Genomic DNA, 13,351 nt, shown 5'->3' with positions numbered 1-13,351 from the left:
CCAACACACTTACAACATACCTCACGGATGCAAAGGTAGAGCCGAGGAGTTTTGATCAAAAGGTGCAGGCTAAACAGCCCTTCTCATTGTACTCTTTGCAAGGTCTGGGAAACCCAAAGTTCAAGGGTAAGGCAACTACCACCGGTGGCCTATCATGACCCAAACTAACCCTGTCGTGATGGCGCCTATCGTGGAACTAGGAAAGCCGACTCATTTCCAAAACAAACAGATATTTTTATTTCAAAGATAATTTTAAGGCCATTTAACATAAAAGCCTTCATAAAAGATTTCAAATTAAAACAAAAGTGTGGAAAAGAAAAGTCTGACATCGGAGTGTCACTAGTCATGAGCATCTACTATAACTTGTATGACAATATCGAAACTAACATAGTCTGGAAAATAGCTAAATACAATTAAAGGAAGATAAGAGGGAGAAGAGAAGGGCTACGATCGCCAGGCAGCTACCTTGCTATCCTCGAGAAAATCTGCAATCGGAATAGTCAACAGCCGCTACCGTGTCTAGCTATACCTGGATCTACACACAAGGTGTAGGGAGTAACGTGAGTACGCCAACTCACTAAGTAATAATAGTAAATAAAGACTGAGTAGTAGTAGTGACGAGCAATAAAGCATATAAAGGTCATATCACAAAAATTCAGTAAAGTACATCATGTTTTAAAAATCAGTGTTTGAATCAAATCATCTCGTTTAAACCCGGTTCCAGTAAAATCATTAAAAGATATTTTTCAACAGTTTCAAACAGAGGCTCAATGCAAAGGTGAACAAAATGATGAAATCATAAAAATAGCCCATCAGGCATACCTCACAATCACTCGTATACAGCCCATCGGGCATACCTCACAATCACTTGTAAACAGCCCATCAGGCATACCTCACTATCATGCATGCCTTCTAGTCACTCAGCACTCGGCACTCACACTCAGTAGGTACCTGCGCTCACTGGGGTGTGTATAGACTCCGGAGGGGCTCCTTCAGCCCAAGCGCTATATCAAGCCAAATCATGGCGTAAATCAATCAGGCCATCGGCCTATATGAAATAGTGATCCCATAAATATCCTCACAAATCAGGCCCTCGGCCTCACTCAGTCATAAACCTCTCAAGCCACTCGGGCTCTCAGTAAAAACAGGGTACTCAGCCCAAAACAACATTTATATGCATCAAAACAGAGTAATAAAAATCGAGTTATGCAGTAAACAGGTATAATCATGACTGAGTATAGATTTTCAATCGAAAACAGTGAGAGGATAGTAAGAAAAGGCCCCTAAGGGTCTAAACAGCACTGGCACCAGGCCCAAACATGGCATTCAGCCCAATTTATAGAAACTCTTTCTAAAATACATAAGTATTATATAGTTTCAACAAAATATGCAATTTTACAGTTGCTACAGGACGGACCAAGTCACAATCCCCAATGGTGCACGCCCACACGCCCACACGCCCGTCACCTAGTATGTGCGTCACCTAAAATAGTAAAAATAATACGAAATCCGGGGTTTCATACCCTCAGGACTAGATTTACAATCGTTACTTACCTCAAACTAATCAAATCCCTACTCTGCGATGCTCTTGCCCCTCGATTTGGCCTCCAAATGCTCTGAATCTATTCACAATCAGTAAAATACCATCAATTTATACTAAAGGAATGAATTCCACAAGAAAAACTATCAAATTATCCCAAAAATCATTTAAAGATATTTTTCAATAGTTTCAAAACAGAGGCTCAATGCAAAGGTGAACAAAATGATGAAATCATAAAAACAACCCATCAGGCATACCTCACAATCACTCGTATACAGCCCCTCGGACATACCTCACAATCACTCGGAAATAGCCCCTAAAGCATACCTCACCATTACTCATGCCTCCCAGTCACTCAGCAGTCTGCACTCGTACACAGTAGGTACCAGCGCTCACTGGGGGTGTGTACAGACTCCGGAGGGGCTCCTTCAGCCCAAGCGCTATATCAAGCCAAATCATGGCGTAAATCAATCAGGCCCTCGGCCTATATCAAACAGCGATCCCATAAATATCCTCACAAATCAGGCCCTCGACCTCACTCAGTCATAAACCACTCAAGCCACTCGGGCTCTCTGTAAAAATAGGGTACTTAGCCCAAAACAACATTTATATACATCAAAACATAGTAATAAAAATCGAGTTATGCGGTAAACAGGTATAACCATGACTGAGTATAGATTTTTAATCGAAAACAGTGAGAGGATAGTAAGAAAACGCCCCTAAGGGTCTAAACAGCACTGGCACCAGGCCCAAACATAGCATTCAGCCCAATTTACAGAAACTCTTTCTAAAATACATAAGTATCAAATAGTTTCAACAAAATATGCAACTTTACAGTTGCTACAGGACGGACCAAGTCACAATCCCCAACGGTGCACGCCCACACGCCAGTCACATAGCATGTGCGTCACCTAAAATAGAAAAAATGATATGAAATTCGGGGTTTCATACCCTCAAGACTAGATTTACAATCGTTACTTACCTCAAACGGATCAAATCCCTACTCCGCGATGCTCTTGCCCCTCAATTCGGCCTCCAAATGCTCTGAATTTATTCATAATCAGTAAAATACCATCAATTTATGCTAAAGGAATGAATTCCACAAGAAAAACTATCAAATTAGCCCAAAAATCATTTAAAGATATTTTTCAATAGTTTCAAAACAGAGGCTCAATGCAAAGGTGAAAAAAATGATGAAATCATAAAAACAGCCCCTCGGGCATACCTCACAATCACTCGTATACAGCCCCTCGGACATACCTTACAATCACTCCTAAATAGCCCATCAAGCATACATCACCATTACTCATGCCTCCCAGTCACTTAGCACTCGGCACTCGCACCCAGTAGGTACCTGTGCTCACTGGGGGTGTGTACAGACTTCGGAGGGGGGGCCTTCAGCCCAAGCGCTATATCAAGCCAAATCATGGCGTAAATCAATCAGGCCCTCGGCCTATATCAAACAACGGTCCCATAAATATCCTCACAAATCAGGCCCTCGGCCTCACTTAGTCATAACCCTCTCAAGCCACTCGGGCTCTCAGTAAAAACAGGGTACTCAGCCCAAAACAACATGTATATACATCAAAACAGAGTAATAAAAATCGAGTTATGAAGTAAACAGGTATAACCATGACTGAGTATATATTTTTAATCGAAAACAGTGAGAGGATAGTAAGAAAAGGCCCCTAAGGGTCCAAACAACACTGGTACCAGGCCCAAATATGGAATTCAGCCCAATTTACAAAACTCTTTCTAAAATACATAATAATCATATAGTTTCAACAGTTCCTACGGGACGGACCAAGTCACAATCCCCAACGGTGCACTCCTACACGCCAGTCACATGGCATGTGCGTCACCTAAAATAGAAAAAATGATATGAAATTCGGGGTTTCATACCCTCAGGACTAGATTTACAATCGTTACTTACCTCAAACGGATCTAATCCCTACTCCGCGAAGCTCTTACCCCTCAATTCGGCCTCCAAATGCTCTGAATCTATTCACAATCAGTAAAATACCATCAATTTATGCTAAAGGAATGAATTCCACAAGAAAAACTATCAAATTAGCCCAAAAATCATTTAAAGATATTTTTCAATAGTTTCAAAACAGAGGCTCAATGCAAAGGTGAAAAAAATGATGAAATCATAAAAACAGCCCCTCGGGCATACCTCATAATCACTCGTATACAGCCCCTCGGACATACCTAACAATCACTCGTAAATAGCCCCTCAAGCATACCTCACCATCACTCATGCCTCCCAGTCACTTAGCACTCGGCACTCGCACCCAGTAGGTACCTGCGCTCACTGGGGGTGTGTACAGATTTTGGAGGGGACCCTTTAGCCAAAGCACTATATCAAGCCAAATCATGGCGTAAATCAATCAGGCCCTCAGCCTATATCAAACAACGGTCCCATAAATATCCTCACAAATCAGGCCCTCGGCCTCACTTAGTCATAACCCTCTCAAGCCACTCGGGCTCTCAGTAAAAACAGGGTACTCAGCCCAAAACAACATGTATATACATCAAAACAGAGTAATAAAAATCGAGTTATGAAGTAAACAGGTATAACCATGACTGAGTATATATTTTTAATCGAAAACAGTGAGAGGATAGTAAGAAAAGGCCCCTAAGGGTTCAAACAACACTGGTACCAGGCCCAAACATGGAATTCAGCCCAATTTACAAAAACTCTTTCTAAAATACATAAGTATCATATAGTTTCAACAGTTCCTACGGGACGGACCAAGTCACAATCCCCAACGGTGCACGCCCACACGCCAGTCACATAGCATGTGCGTCACCTAAAATAGAAAAAATGATATGAAATTCGGGATTTCATACCCTCAAGACTAGATTTACAATCATTACTTACCTCAAACGGATCAAATCCTTACTCCGCGATGCTCTTGCCCCTCGATTCGGCCTCCAAATGCTCTGAATCTATTCACAATCAGTAAAATACCATCAATTTATGCTAAAAGATTGAATTCCACAAGAAAACTATCAAATTAGCCCAAAAATCATTTAAAGATATTTTTCAATAGTTTCAAAACAGAGGCTCAATGCAAAGGTGAAAAAAATGATGAAATCATAAAAACAGCCCCTCGGGCATACCTCACAATCACTCGTATACAACCCCTTGGACATACCTCACAATCACTCATAAATAGCCCCTCAAGCATACCTCACAATCACTCATGCCTCCCAGTCACTTAGCACTCGGCACTCGCACCCAGTAGGTACCTGCGCTCACTGGGGGTGTGTACAGACTTCGGAGGGGGCCCTTCAGCCCAAGCGCTATATCAAGCCAAATCATGGCGTAAATCAATCAGGCCCTCAGCCTATATCAAACAACGGTCCCATAAATATCCTCACAAATCAGACCCTCGGCCTCACTTAGTCATAACCCTCTCAAGCCACTCGGGCTCTCAGTAAAAACAGGGTACTCAGCCCAAAACAACATGTATATACATCAAAACAGAGTAATAAAAATCGAGTTATGAAGTAAACAGGTATAACCATGACTGAGTATATATTTTTAATCGAAAACAGTGAGAGGATAGTAAGAAAAGGCCCCTAAGGGTTCAAACAACACTGGTACCAGGCCCAAACATGGAATTCAGCCCAATTTACAAAAACTCTTTCTAAAATACATAAGTATCATATAGTTTCAACAGTTCCTACGGGACGGACCAAGTCACAATCCCCAACGGTGCACGCCCACACGCCAGTCACATAGCATGTGCGTCACCTAAAATAGAAAAAATGATATGAAATTCGGGATTTCATACCCTCAAGACTAGATTTACAATCATTACTTACCTCAAACGGATCAAATCCTTACTCCGCGATGCTCTTGCCCCTCGATTCGGCCTCCAAATGCTCTGAATCTATTCACAATCAGTAAAATACCATCAATTTATGCTAAAAGATTGAATTCCACAAGAAAACTATCAAATTAGCCCAAAAATCATTTAAAGATATTTTTCAATAGTTTCAAAACAGAGGCTCAATGCAAAGGTGAAAAAAATGATGAAATCATAAAAACAGCCCCTCGGGCATACCTCACAATCACTCGTATACAACCCCTTGGACATACCTCACAATCACTCATAAATAGCCCCTCAAGCATACCTCACAATCACTCATGCCTCCCAGTCACTTAGCACTCGGCACTCGCACCCAGTAGGTACCTGCGCTCACTGGGGGTGTGTACAGACTTCGGAGGGGGCCCTTCAGCCCAAGCGCTATATCAAGCCAAATCATGGCGTAAATCAATCAGGCCCTCGGCCTATATCAAACAGCGATCCTATAAATATCCTCACAAATCAGGCCCTCGGCCTCACTTAGTCATAAACCTCTCAAGCCACTCGGGCTCTCAGTAAAAACAGGGTACTCAGCCCAAAACAACATTTATATGCATCAAAACAGAGTAATAAAAATCGAGTTATGCAGTAAACAGGTATAACCATGACTGAGTATAGATTTTTAATCGAAAACAGTGAGAGGATAGTAAGAAAAGGCCCCTAAGGGTCCAAACAACACTGGTACCAGGCCCAAACATGGAATTCAACCCAATTTACAAAAACTCTTTCTAAAATACATAAGTATCATATAGTTTCAACAGTTCCTACGGGACGAACCAAGTCACAATCCCCAACGGTGCATGCCCACACGCCTGTCACCTAGCATGTGCGTCACTTCAAATAGTAAAAATGATACGAAATTTAGGGTTTCATACCCTCAGGACTAGATTTACAATTGTTACTTACCTCAAACCGATCAAATCCCTACTCTGCGATGCTCTTGCCCCTCGATTCGGCCTCCAAATGCTCCGAATCTATTCATAATCAGTACAATACCATCAATTTATGCTAAAGGAATGAATTCCACAAGAAAAACTATCAAATTAGCCCAAAACCCGAAATTAGCTCAAACCCGGCCCACGAGCCAACTTCTCGAAATCCGATAAAATTTACAAAACTAGAAGGCCCGTTCACTCACGAGTCCATACATATAAAATTTATCAAAATCCGACATCATTTGGTTCTTCACATCCTTAAATTACTCTCCAAAATCCCAAGCCTTAACCCCTCATTTTTCACCCCTAATTTCCACTAATTACATAATTAAACAACAAGAAATCACCATAGATAGGAGTATTAGGGATCAAGAAACTTACCTTACCGATAGCCCTTGAATCACCCTTCAAATATCACTCCAAAATGCTCCAAAACCGACTGAAAATGGTGAAGAATGAACCAAAATTCGCGAAGTCTCCTTTATACTTTCTGCCCAAGCCTTTCGCACCTGCGGCCAATTTTCCGCGCCTGCGGAACCGCACCTGCAGTTAAAATCCTCACACCTTTGAGAATCACTTAAACTCTCAGCCTCAGCACCTGCGCCCAGGTCTTGCACTTGCGGGCTCACTGGTGCGGCCAATCCTTCGTATCTGCGCTCCAGTCTTGGCCTCCTTTTTTCCGCATCTGCGCTCCAAGTCTCGCGCTTGCAGGGTCGCAGATGCGGCCTATTTCTCGCACCTGAACATCCTAACTAGACCAGCACTGTCTGCACCTGCGAACTTCATAAGCGCACCTGCAGCCTCGCACCTGCAACTCCCCTTCCGCAGGTGCGGAAACACGAGCAGAAAACACACCAGCAGCTCTCAAACACCAAAAATCAATCCGTCGACCATCCGAAACACACCCGAGGCCCTCGGGACCTCAACCAAAAATACCATCAAGTCATATATTAACATACAAACTTAGTCGAACCTTCGAATCACTCAAAACAACACAAAATCACCAAATTACCCTCGAATTCAAGCCTAAGAACTTCAAAACTTTCAAATTCGGCAACCGATGCCGAAACCAACCAAACCATGTCCGAATGACCTCAAATTTTACATACACATAACAAATGATACTATGAACCTACTCCAACTTCCGGAATTCTATTCCGACCCCGATATCAAATTTTTCACTGCCGACCAAAATTGCCAAATTTCTAACTTTCGCCAATACAAGCCTAATTCTACTACGGACCTCCAAATCACATTCCGGATGCACTCCTAAGTCCAAAATCACCTAACAGAGCTAACGGAATCATAAAAATTCAAATATGAAATCGTTTACACATAGGTCAACATCCGTTTGACTTTTCTAACTTAAACTTCTAAATATGAGACTAAGTGTCTCAATCCACTCTGAAACCACTCCGGACCCGAACCAACTAACCCGATATAACATAATACAGTTGAATAACACATAAAGAAGAAGAAATAGGAAAAACGGGGCTATAACTCCTGAAACGACCGGCCGGGTCGTTACATGGCCAGTCTGATGAGCCAACAGTGGTGGTTACAAATTCAGCTGCCATGCCTTCCACAGCAGCTGGTCCTTCCACCGAGACGGCTGACATGCCACCACCTCCACCTTCTAGACCATCTATACTAATGTCATTGCCTGCCTCTTCTACATATCCCCTCACTGCGCTGCGAGTCTCCCAGACATTGGCGAGTCTCAACAACTGGATGCAGACAGCTACTTCAAAGCTGTCTGACATATCTAGTGCTGTTGCAGCACAGTCCTCTACCCCAGTAGCACGTCAGGTACCTTCGTCAATAGAGGAAATTTTGAAGAAGATCCTGGAAAATCAGAAGACTATCATGGATACAGTGGTGGCGCATAGTAGAGCTATTGAGGAGTTGGGCAAACAGGTGAAGAAGATGCAGAAATCTCAAGCATCAAAGAAATCAGTGGAAAAATTGAGCACCGAGGTGGCCAAGCTTGCATCAGCTGGGGATATTCCCCTTGACATTCTGATGGAGACAGTACCGGCAGTTCCACCAGTACCTGAGGCATCAGAGACAACAACTGGCCAATCTGGGGAGCCGGACCCTGCTGCCCACACCATTGAGGAGATGCTCCAGATGTTCAGCCACCCCATTATTCCCCGATCGGAGGACGATGAAATCTAGTTGGAGGATCCAGAGGGTGTTGATGATGCCATGCACACTGAGAACACATAAGGAGTCTTCTTCACTCTCTATCCTTATTTTTGTTAAGTATTGAGGACAATGCTTATTATTTTTTTTAGGGGGTGGTCTATTTTGGATAGTTTATTATGATATTGGCATTGGCTTGTAATAACTTTAATACTTTTTTTATTTTATCCTTATTCTCTCTTTCGTTATGTATATATTCCTCCCTTTCTCTTGATGTATATATTCATTTCCCCTCGGTTTGTATATTCATTTGTCTTACTTTTAGTAGTTTATTTTATCGCTTCTGTAGTTTGTTTTTCTTCATAGTATAACTTCTTATTTACTTTAATAGCTTCTTTTTGATTTGGTAGCTTCTTGTTATGTTTAAGTGAGCAATAAGCCTTTAGTTTTCTTAATGTCACGGTTCTTTCCAAAGGTGAATTTTGCGTGAACCGGATGGCTCTTCCCAACGATAGATGGTGTGACAACCTTCTTAAGGGATTGAGTCCATTTTTTTTATGTTTAGGCAAAATTAGTAGTAATGAATAAAAGGGTCTCAAGAATGCTTCACTTGGTACCAACACATTTACCTACAGCCTTATGGTTAAAAATAAGTTTTTGGCAAAAAATAGCTCTAGTTGTGACCTTTTGACTCTTGTGTTGACTTAAGCATTCATCGAGTGATTCATCAAGCCATTTGTGATTTTCAATCTTAAATAAGGTTGTTTTAGGCCTTCGACTCCATTCTCTTTAGCAATCCAGCAGCGTGAGAGGTGAGATATTTAGTTGCAAGTCCAAAGTACCTGTGCTAATAGTTTAGAACTTGCCCCGAATATTTTTCTAGGAGGAATTCTAAGTTTGGCTTGGCTTGAGAAATGATTGTAGGATCTCCTTGATCCAATTTGAAATCTTTCATAGCCTACCAACGTGATATCCCTAGTCAACCCATTTGAGCCTAAGCCCTTTTTCATTTAATAACCACGTTACATGCCTGTACCCGTTTATAATGACCCTCTCTTGGCACCCGATCTTTTCTTGGCATTCTTGAGAAACAATTGGCTAAAACATAAGTTTGGGGGAGAGACAAGGAGTTTGAAAGTGATATAAAGGTAAAAAGAAGAGGAAAGAAATGAAGAAAAAGGAAGTCAAAGAAAAGAAAGAAAGAACAAAATGAAAAATGCCAAAAAGAAAGTGAATAAAGTAAAGAGTCGAAGGGATTCAAAGAAAAATAAGGATGAGAGGCATGGAGTAAACAAAGAAGGAGAAAATGAATATCATGACCAATAAAGAGTGACGTTAAGTCTCTCTAGTTCCCCCGAGGAAAAAGAAAATGACTCAAAAAGTCGACAAAGTATGAGACAAAAAGAGAAAATGGAGTGCTTAAGGAAAGATGATATTCCAACAAATCCTACCTTAGTCCAAAAGACTTCATTACATCCCGAAAAAGCCCTACATGATTTCAAGTCGAGTGAGCTTACATTAGTGGTGATTTACATGGGGGGAAAGCATATGGTACTTAGAGCCATACTGGTGACATTCTTTTGAGAGAGATGAGCGAACTTTTCACAATCCTTGAATTGAGTGTTATATTCTAAAGTGAGATATGCTAACTGAGAGTAGAGGAGGATGAGTTTGGGATCCACAATAACCTACATGAAAGAGTGAGCTTCCTTGATGAATAAAGTTAACTCTTGATGCTCTAGTGTCATATTAGAACTATTGTACTTAAAAAGTTAAATCATTGCATTGTTGATAATTCATAAGTGTTGTGGGTAAGTGTTGATCTCAATTGATGTGTATTTGATTCACCTTAGGCCAACTGAAATAACTCTTTTCTTGTGGAGGTGGGAATTACCTTATTTGCTTGAGGACAAGCAAAAGCTTAAGTTTAGCGGAGTTGATAAGTAGGGATTTTGACTACTTATTTGCACTCTTCTACTTTCATTTTAGCTCAAAATTGCTTAAAGGTATTCCCGAAAACTGATGAAATGTGCTTTCTTGCATGAGTGTTGGAATATGAGGCAAAGAGATGAAAATCAACTCAAGAAGGAGTAATTTTGGACAAGGACCAAAATAAAGCTAAAAGGGCAAAATGCGGACCACACAATATTGAGTGCGCCCGCAAAACATGAGGAAGCCTTTGACAAAATTTCTATGCAAAGTACGGACCACACAATTATTGTGCGGCCGCAGAAAATGAGGTTCAGAGATATGGATTCTGGGGTCATGAAGAAGTGCGGATCGCACCATTATTGTACGGCCGCAGAGTCAAAAGTGCGGTCGCACTCAGAAATATACGGTCCGCAGAAGTCTTGCATGTCAAAGCTAAAATTTGATAGTGCGGTCACACTCAGAAATGTGCGGACCACGGAATTTGAAGAAGTACGGCCGCAACCCAGAATTGTGCGGCTGCAAAAGTCCATCCTGTCAAGCTAGTGTCAAAGTGCGGACCGCACACATAATTGTGCGACTGCAGAATCTCCGCATGGGCAATTTTTTTCGATAATTTCAGCTGGGTATAAATAGCTCTTTTTGTCAAATTTAGGTTAAGGAGAGAACACCTGAGAATATATAGCCATTTTTCTTTACTGTTTTGGGTAATTCTGTAATAGTTTATCATTTTAACATTAGATTTTCTTCCCTTAATCATCTATTATGAGTTTTATTATAGTTTCTTCTTTAATTTCTTCATTTTCTATGAGTAGCTAAACCCTTAGCTAGGGTTGTAACCCAACCCTAGTATGGGTACTTAATGGATGATTGATTTAAGGCTTATTTATGATTGAATATATAATATTTAGCCTAGTTCTTGCTTGAATTTGAGAATTGATGGTTGCAAACATTGATTCATGCCTAATTGACTTAGTTTCTACTTGAGAAAGAGAGACTAAGTCTAGAAAAAATTGGCTAACAAGAAATTGGGGTGAACTCAAGAAATTGATAGCCCCAATTAAAGGGTCGAATCTAGAGATAGCAAGACCCGACTTGAGCATCTATCACTTGTTTTGTAAAATACCCATTTGGACTTGAAAGAGCCAAATCGGGCAAAATCACTCAAACTACCGAGAGCTATAGAGTGAGTAATCGCGTGTGATTGCTATATTGTATCCAACCAACCAAACATGCCCTAAAGCTCTCAATCCGTTAGGCAACCAACTAGGTGGAAGTTACAAACCTAGATCTTTTATAACCTGAAAAACAATAATACCAAAAACATTGTCTCTTACAACATTAGCATAAGATTTAGGAGTAGAAAATAAACAACTGAATATGTGAAAGTACAATCTTGGGCGCGTCATATACTTAGACTAGGTATATACCTAATCCAACATAAAGCTCTTTGTGGAATCGACCTCGACTCGCGTTGGGTATTTATAATTGCATCGACCGCCTTACAATCCCAATTAATGGTGTGAGTTTGGGCGACATCAGTGTCATAGGGACATGCCACAATTTAAAATGTAGGGTGGGGATGTATATATGTATAGAATGTATAAATGTCTATATATAGAATGTATAAATGTTTATGTGTGTTTTTTTAATTCAACAATTTTGACTTTTCCTGACAATGGAATTCCTCGATTGTCTTCTTGAGGGATTAAAGTTGAAGAAAATTCCCCTTGGTTTTTCTTTATACCGCAGTTCTTTTTCAAGGGTTTTGTTTGAACCGGATGTAGTTAGTTTTATTTTTTTAGGAGTAGAAAATCTTGTGCTGTGATTTGAAATGAAAGCAATATCTCTTGATTGTATTTTGCCTTGAGAATAGTAAGTGCTTTAGTTGTGACGCTTAGGCTCAATTTTTTGACTCTTGTATAAGTACCTTAAATTGTGGAACAAGGAACAGAAAATTTAGAAGAATTACCATAGCACAAATACTCTACTTTTATGTATTTGAATCGTTTTTGGAAGAATTAATTGTTACATTTATATTCACTTGTTCTTTTAATTGAAAAAGGCATAACTTGTGATATCTTTGCATTATATTGTTGGTTGAGTTCATAGATTTTTCTAAGTAATCGAAAGAGGCTAGTTGAATCATTGATTAAATCTAGTTAGGAGAATAATCGAAAGAGGTTTTCCTAAGGACCGATCCACTACGCATTCTTGCATATCTTCACAGTGCTTAAATTGGTTCATCTCGTGAGGTTTAGACTTAATCGAGATATGAGTTTTTTACTGAACGTTTGAACTAATAATAGAGTCAATTCGAGAGACTCACTCGAACATTGGAAGTGAATTATCTAGAGTTAGATCCCGAACAATTATCTTGCACTTATTCTGTCAAAACCCTATCGTCTTCCATTGATAACCTTAATTACTTATTCCTTGTTTCGATAGTCATTAGTCAATAACTATAGATTTTAGAGTCCTAGTTAAATTTTATTATTAATCATATAATTCTCAACTATTGATCCTCTTTGATAACAATCAAGTTAGAAATTACGAGAATACTATTTAAATCCAATCCATGTGGACATGATATTATACTATACTATCTTGAACTAGCGAGCACAATTTAAGTTTCCTCTTATTCTAAATTTTCTGTTCCTTGTTCTATTTGTGCTACGGCAAGACAGTCCAAACTACCATTCCCCTCAAGCTCTATTTCTACCAAGAATATTTTTGATTTGATACATGTAGATACATGGGGACCTTACAAGAATGTAACATATGATGTGTATAAATATTTCTTGACCATTATTGATGACTTTAGTAGGGGCACACAGACTTATCTACTTAGTACAAAATCAAATATTTTTCCAGTTTTGAAGTCCTTTTTAGCCATGATGGATAGACAATTTCATGCCAAAGTT

The sequence above is a fragment of the Nicotiana tabacum genome, chromosome 9 (assembly GCF_000715075.1).
Source record: "Nicotiana tabacum cultivar K326 chromosome 9, ASM71507v2, whole genome shotgun sequence".
Lineage (NCBI taxonomy): Eukaryota > Viridiplantae > Streptophyta > Magnoliopsida > Solanales > Solanaceae > Nicotiana > Nicotiana tabacum.
This window is presented reverse-complemented; position numbering follows the sequence as displayed.